This window comes from Ictidomys tridecemlineatus, chromosome X (assembly GCF_052094955.1).
Source record: "Ictidomys tridecemlineatus isolate mIctTri1 chromosome X, mIctTri1.hap1, whole genome shotgun sequence".
NCBI lineage: Eukaryota > Metazoa > Chordata > Mammalia > Rodentia > Sciuridae > Ictidomys > Ictidomys tridecemlineatus.
In genome coordinates this window covers 95,122,341-95,129,638 of record NC_135493.1, presented here as the reverse complement: position 1 = coordinate 95,129,638, position 7,298 = coordinate 95,122,341, and positions in this window count along the sequence as shown.

The window sequence follows — 7,298 nt, the reverse complement described above, 5'->3', positions numbered from 1 at the left end:
ATCCTGTTTGCTTGGACTTCCATGCCCAACCCATGCTGTCTCAGCTACCTTATCCTAATTATTGGGTATTTGTTAAGAAAAGAAGTGACTGTAATATCTGATGCTAGACTTGACCTCCAGAGCAAAGTTTCTCTACCAGCACCTGCAACTGGGCCTGTGCACCCAGAATCCACTTCAGTCTCAAGGGTGGGTCTGCACCAGTCCCTCCTCATCTCACCATTCTGGTAGGTGATAGGGCTCTTAGCCCAGGAGATTCCCCAGCCCACAGTGACTGCAACATACTCATTTATTTTCCACCTATGATAAACAAAATACATCTGCCTTTGAAGCCCAATCTTAGATTCAGAAACCATTTCATCCAGTCAGACACTTCTGATCCTGAAGCCATAAAATGTGCAGATTAAGTTCAAACTAGCACAATTCTTGAAATTCTGTAACATATCTGTTCATATTCACCATTAATTTTTTTCATCACCAAGTCTAGGTAGCAGAGCTACCAAAATTAATAAGTCACATCAGTTATCTCCTGATGGAGAAAGTAGATGTGTAAGCAAATACCTATTATATGAGGTTATAAATGCTAAGATAAAAGTATCATTAAAATGCTATGGGAATGTCAATAAAGGAGGAATTAATCCTATGGGAAAAGGTCAAAGAAAGCCTCAAAACAGATGATGTCTGAACTAAATTTGAAAGGTGAGTGGAACATGTCAGATGAAGAAGGGGAGAAAGGGCATTTTATTTTCATTTCTCCTTCCTTTTCAACCTGAGGTCTGGAGAGTTCTGTTATTTCTATCTCTCCATTGCAAATATTGCCTTCATCAGTCCATCACTGCTACTTCTTTTATTTTTTCCCCCTTTTTCTTTCAATGCAGAATTCCCCAGATAAATTCCCTGGCTCCAAAGGCACCATCCTGAAGAAGTATAAGCTATATCTTCTAGTACAGTTCTCAATATCCTCAGGAATTTGGTGCCAGGAACCCTGAAGCTACTAAACTCTGTGGCTACCCAAGTCATTTCAATAAAATGGTGTAGTATTTGCATATAATCCACGCAGTCTTCCCACATACTTTAAATCATTCCTAGACTGCTTACAATACCTAAATCAATACAAATGCTACATGGTTATTGCACTGTAGTTTTGAGAAATGACCAAAACAATTGGTACATATTTAGTGTGGATGCAATTCTTTCGGAATATTTCCTATCCACCATTGTTGGAATTCATGGATGGAGAACACACATATACCAAGGGCTAACTCTATTCCCTGTATTCATATAATGCATTGTGTTGTTTTATGCATATGTCTTTTTCATTTACATAAATGGTATTATGCTAAATGTCCTTCTTCATCTTACATTGTTCACTCAAGACTGCTTTGAAAGATCCAAGCATGGTGGTGTACGCACACTTTGGATTTTTCTTCTAACTGCAGCATAGTGCTCTATGGTGTTCATGCACTTCATTTTTCTCATTATTTCTGCTAATAATAGATTCCTAGGTTGCTTCTAACTCTCTCCTCTCATAAAGAATATCTTCTTATGTCCCTTTGTAGACATGCACATGAGTTTTTCTCAGCTGTAATCCAGGGGTAAGATAGCTACGTCATGGGGCATCACATACTTAATTCCATAAGATATTGCCAAAATGCTTTCAAAATACATGCCTTCGGCCAAGATTTATTGAACACCAGCCACATTCCAAGCACTATTCTAGTCATAGGAGATTTAGCAGTGAACAAAGTCCCTGCTCTCACTGAACTTACAGTTGACTGCCATGACTAATAAATTCATGATGAAATATCATGGAGTGAAAAGTGCCATGAAGAAAAATAAAACAGGGTAGGGGCTCAGAAGTGACAAAAAGTGCTATTTTAGGTAAAGTCATCAGAGGAAACCTCTCTGAGAGATGGTGTTTGATGAGAGGCCTGAGTGAAGTGAGAGAGGAAGCCATATATTGCTCCAGGAGGGAAAAACACTGCAGAGAGAAGAGCAAGGCCTGGAGGTGGGAGCAGGAGGGGTGGGTGTTAGGGGTTTGGAAGCCACGGATTTCAATGAGATGCAAGTGATGGGGAAATGCTGAGCAGAATGCCAGACACCATGTTGGATTTCAATTCTGACAGATTATTACTACCCTTGGAGCACTGTGATTAGATTGGAGGTTTGGAAAGGTCTTTTTTATTGCAGAAGGAAGGGTGGATGGGGGCAGTAGAGGGGCCTGGATTAAGGTAGTAAGGTTTTAGCTGTCATTTAGACAGCTCTAGAAGTATGTGTGTGTGTGTGTGTGTGTGTGTGTGTGTGTATGTGTGTGTTTTCTGAACAACCCTGTTGACATGGTTTTGGAACTAGCAATCAAGCTGATGTTTCTCATCCATCTTGATCACCAGAGGTACTACACCAAGAGTATGGTCCTTACAGCAAAGGAATTCCCCTCAAGGGCTGAGGAGGTACTCAGAAAATAAGCTGGCCCAAAGCGCATCCTTTGCTCTTTGGGAATTTAGAGTGAATAGCATCTTGGCAGGATGTTCTAACTAAATGCCCAAATGATCAGCTAATTACTTGGGTCTGAACACAGCTGAACAAATCCACCTTCCCAAGTCACTGCCAGAGGTTTGAGCAACTTCATTCTGGCTGGATTTCAGCACCACACACCAAGGATCAGATGACTGAGCCAGGAGGGACATTTTTCACTTTCCTGCTTCCTTGTAATACTACAGTACAATCAGTTTTCTAACCTACAGATTTGATGGGGGTTGTAGAAAATATGAAGAGATATTCAGCCTCACTAGAAAGCAGTACAATGCAATTATAAACAGAAATGAGAAGCCATTTTTCATGTACCAGGTTGGCAAACATCAAAGGGATTGATAATGTTCAGTGTTGGGGAGAGTGAGAGGGAAATGGGCAGTGTTGTACACCATAGTGGGAGTTTTAATTGGCAAAGACATTTTGGAGGGCAATTTGGCAGCTTCTAGAATCATTTAAAATGGTCAGAGCCTTTGGCCCAGTAAGCCCTCTTTCAAGCCAAACTCTAAAAATTCTATCCCATAGATGCACTTATGCATGCATCCATGGTATGTGTGTGTATGTATATATATACATATATATATATATATATATATATATATAGAGAGAGAGAGAGAGAGAGATGTATATACGTACACACACACACACACACACACACACACACACATATATATATGGAAAATGCAATTGATATAAATATCCATCTGTAGAGGAATGGTTAAATAAATTAGGATGTGTGAACAATTTAGTCTTTGGTGTGTGCTAACAGGGAAAGACATAATAAAATGGATGTAATAATTTGAATAATATATAGGATAGAATCCCATCAATATACCTTAAAAAGGAAATCTACATACGTTCATTTAGGTGTGTAAATACTTTTCAAGAAGATCTGAAAGAACACAATTCAACTGTTAACTCCAACTCTTCCCTGGGGAGGGAAGTAGAAAAGGGCAAGAGTGATTTGAAAGGTTTTCTCTACCAACTTCTAATCTAGCGCTCACGTATTATATGAGCATTTAAAGGTGCTTTTATAATACAAACAGAAACAAAAGCACTGTATGGCATTTGTATTTAATGCACTTCATCTTCATCCTCACTACCACCATTATCATGATCATCCGTTCAAACCCTTGAGCCTTTTCTCCTCCTTGGCACGTGAAAATCCCTGAATCCTAAGCACGCTCTTACTGTGGCTGATAGCTCTGTCAGCTGTTAATTATTCATGCTAATGGAAGAGGCTGGAGGCACACATAATGCAAAATCAAGAAGAGTAAATCTTTCAGAATCTGCTCTCCTCTCCTCTTGGATCCCCTGGGAACCCCTTGCCTACTGTAGGTATTTACTTAGCAATAAATATTGATTGGTATGGATTGATATTTGTCTCTCTAATTTCAAGTCATCCACATCCTCAGACTCAAAATCATATCCCTGGCTAGTGACTTCCTCAAATCTATACTGACCTGGTCTTGCTCGTGGGGGTGTCTGGGCTTGCCGTGAGGACTGTCAGGTCCTGGTCACTATCCATCAATGGACTATTCCTTCTGTGGATAAAATAGAGATGATGGGAATCCTTGCTGTGATTTGTTTGTTTTTACATAAACAGAACTGGTAGCTTTGCCTCTCTAGTGGATTTTCAGCCAACTTATGCTCATATGGCACGAACAAATTAAAACAAGAATTTCACATCCATTGGAAAGGCTAGAACAAAAAAAAAAAGACTGACAACTGCAGATATTGATGACGATATGGAGCAATCAGAACACATCTATTGCTAGTTGGAGTGTGAAATGTACAAACACTTTGGAAAATAGGCAATTTCTTATTATCATACATCTAATCCTATTATCCAGCAATTCCATTCCCAGAAATTCCATTTACTCAAGAAAAATGAAAATATAGCTTCATAACGAGACTTACACATGAACATTGAGAGCAGCTTTATTTGTGATAACCACAAACAAATGTCCATCCATATGCAAATGAATTAATAAATTGCAGTATATAAGCATACTGGTGTATGTACAACAATTTAAAAGAATAAATTGACAATTCATGTAACAACATGGATGCACACCAAAAAATGTTTCATTGAGCAAAAAAAGTCAGATACAAAAATATGTACTACACAATTTCACTTTTATGAAGTTCTGGACCAGAAAAGCTATTCTATGGTGATAGAAGTCAGAAAATGGTTGCTTATGGAGCTGGAGGGCATTGATTAGACTATAAAGGATCATGTAAAATCTTTCTCACAGGTATGGGAGCTAGAAGTCCAAGATCAAGGTGTTGACAGAGTTGAATTCCACTGAGGCCTCTATCCTTGGCTTGCAGATGGCCATCATCTCACTGTGCCCTCATATTGTCATCCCTTTCTGTGTCCTAATCTCTTTTTATAAGGACACCTGTCGTATTGGAGTGCACCCAAGGTAATGTTCTCTTTTTAACTTCATTACTTCTTTAAAGGCCCTATCTTCAAGTACAGTTACATTCTAAGGTACTGGGCTAACATAGAAAGTTGTTGTTGGGGGTGGGGAAGGCATCCAGCCCATCACAATAACTGTGCATCTTGTTATATGTAAATTACTTCTTCTTAAAAATAAATAGTAACAGGGAAGTAATTCCCCCATATTCTTGCATGTAGAGGGAAGCTGGACATTGGAAACAGTGGGGAGATCTGTCATTAGATGTTAATGTAACAGTAAGATGGTTAAAATATCATAACAGACAGCATTTAGTGAGTGGAGTACTTTTCATGGAATAACTGATTTAGTCTGAAAAGATTATATGAAGTATAGGTACCATTACTATACCCATTTTTAGATGAGGAAACTAGGCTACAAAGGAGCTAAGTAGTTGACTTAAGGTCACACAACTCTAAAGTGGTCAAGCCACAGACTGAGTCCAAGCAGGCTGTGCCCAGAGCCTACACAATCACATCTCCATTCAACCCCACTGGTTAGAGAATATTTCACTGATAGTTGGTTACTAGGAAGGCAGATGTGTGCAGAAATCATGAGCTACTCTTTAAAAAATTTTTGTAGTTGTAGACAGACACAATACCTTTATTTTATTTATTTATTTTTATGTGGTGCTGAGGATGGAACCCTGTGCCTCACACATGCTAAGCAAGTGCTCTACCATTGAGCCACAACCACAGCACTCATGGGCTACTCTTAAATGAAAACAAAGGAACTCCAGGTTAGAGATAAAAGGAGAAGTTGGCTGATCACTGTGTTGCTTGGCACATAGTAGGTTATCAATATTATTTGTTAGTGCACTTGACAGGTGTCTCTGCATGTGCAGGTCTCCTTCTAAGAGAATCTGTCAAACCCATAATCCAGAAGTCCCTAAACATTCATGTGTTAACTTTCCATTAAATATAACATGCATAAATGAATGCTCAAAAACACCCCATGCCTCTTTCTTGATACCATTCATACTACCAAGGGTAACTATATCCTTACTTTTAGCAGCACAGATTTTTTTCTCTCTCTATGTTAGTTTTCCAGACCAGCTATAACAAACAAGGTGGGTGTTTAAATCACCACAAATTGGGTAGCTTAAGATAATACAAATTTATTATAGTTCTAGAGGTTAGAAGTCCCAAAGTCAAGGATATGATTCCACTGAACCCTATAGGAGAGAATCTTTTACTGCCTCTTTCTAGCTTCTGGTGGTTTTCTAGAAATTCTTGGTGTTCCTTAGCTTTGAACTGCAACTCTTCAATCTTTGCTTTTATGATCATATGCCATTCTCCCTGTGTGTCTATACCTCTGTGGCTCTTTTTAGAACACTATTCATATTGGATTAAGGTTCTACCCTACTTCAGTATGACTTCACTCTAAGGAGTTATATCTGCAATCCCCCTATTTCCAATGAAGTTCAGTTTCTCAGATACTGAGGGCTAGAACTTCAACATGTCTTTTCTGGGAGGAATAACATTCAACCCATAACACCACCCAAATGATAAAAAAATGAAAGCATACACTATGACAATTTCTGTAGCTGAGCCTCTTTCACTCAATGTAAGGTTTATGAAATTCCTTCACATTGTGCTACCTAGCTGTGTTGCTTTCAGATCACTTTGGATAATATTCCATTTTGGGAAGATACCATCATTTTTCTATTGCAATATTGAACATTTGGGTAATTTCCTGTTTGAAGCCAATATAAATATTACTGTTATAGATGTCCAAGAATATGCATTTTGGTGAAATTCTGTGTACATTTCTGTTGTATATATGTGGGAGTGGACTCATACCCCAAAGGCATCAGCCTAAGTAGATACAAACAAATAGCATTCCAAAGGTTTTTTGCCAATTTACCCTCCCATCTGCTGTATATGAAAGTCCTAGTTCCTCCCCCTCTAGCACTTGGTATTTCCTTCCTCCCTTCCTCCCTCCTTCCCTTCCTCCCTTCCTTCCTTCCTTCCTTCCTTCCTTCCTTCCTTCCTTCCTTCCTTCCTTCCTTCCTTCCTTCCTTCCTTCCTTCCTTCTTTTTCCTACTTTAGCTATCCTGGAGTGAATGTGTTGACATCACATCATGCTGTGTTTAAATGTGCTTCTTTTTGTTTTACATTGAAGCTTCCCATCTCTCTCTGCTGATCTTATACACTTCCTGGTCTCTTCATCATTCATTACCACAATTAGCATCTCTAAATCCATTCCTTACACTTGGATGCTCTGATCTATAAGGAAACCAATGTCTTTCTCCATTTATCATCCTCTTACAGAAAAAATTTCACTTGCAGCAACTTTGAACTGCCTCTG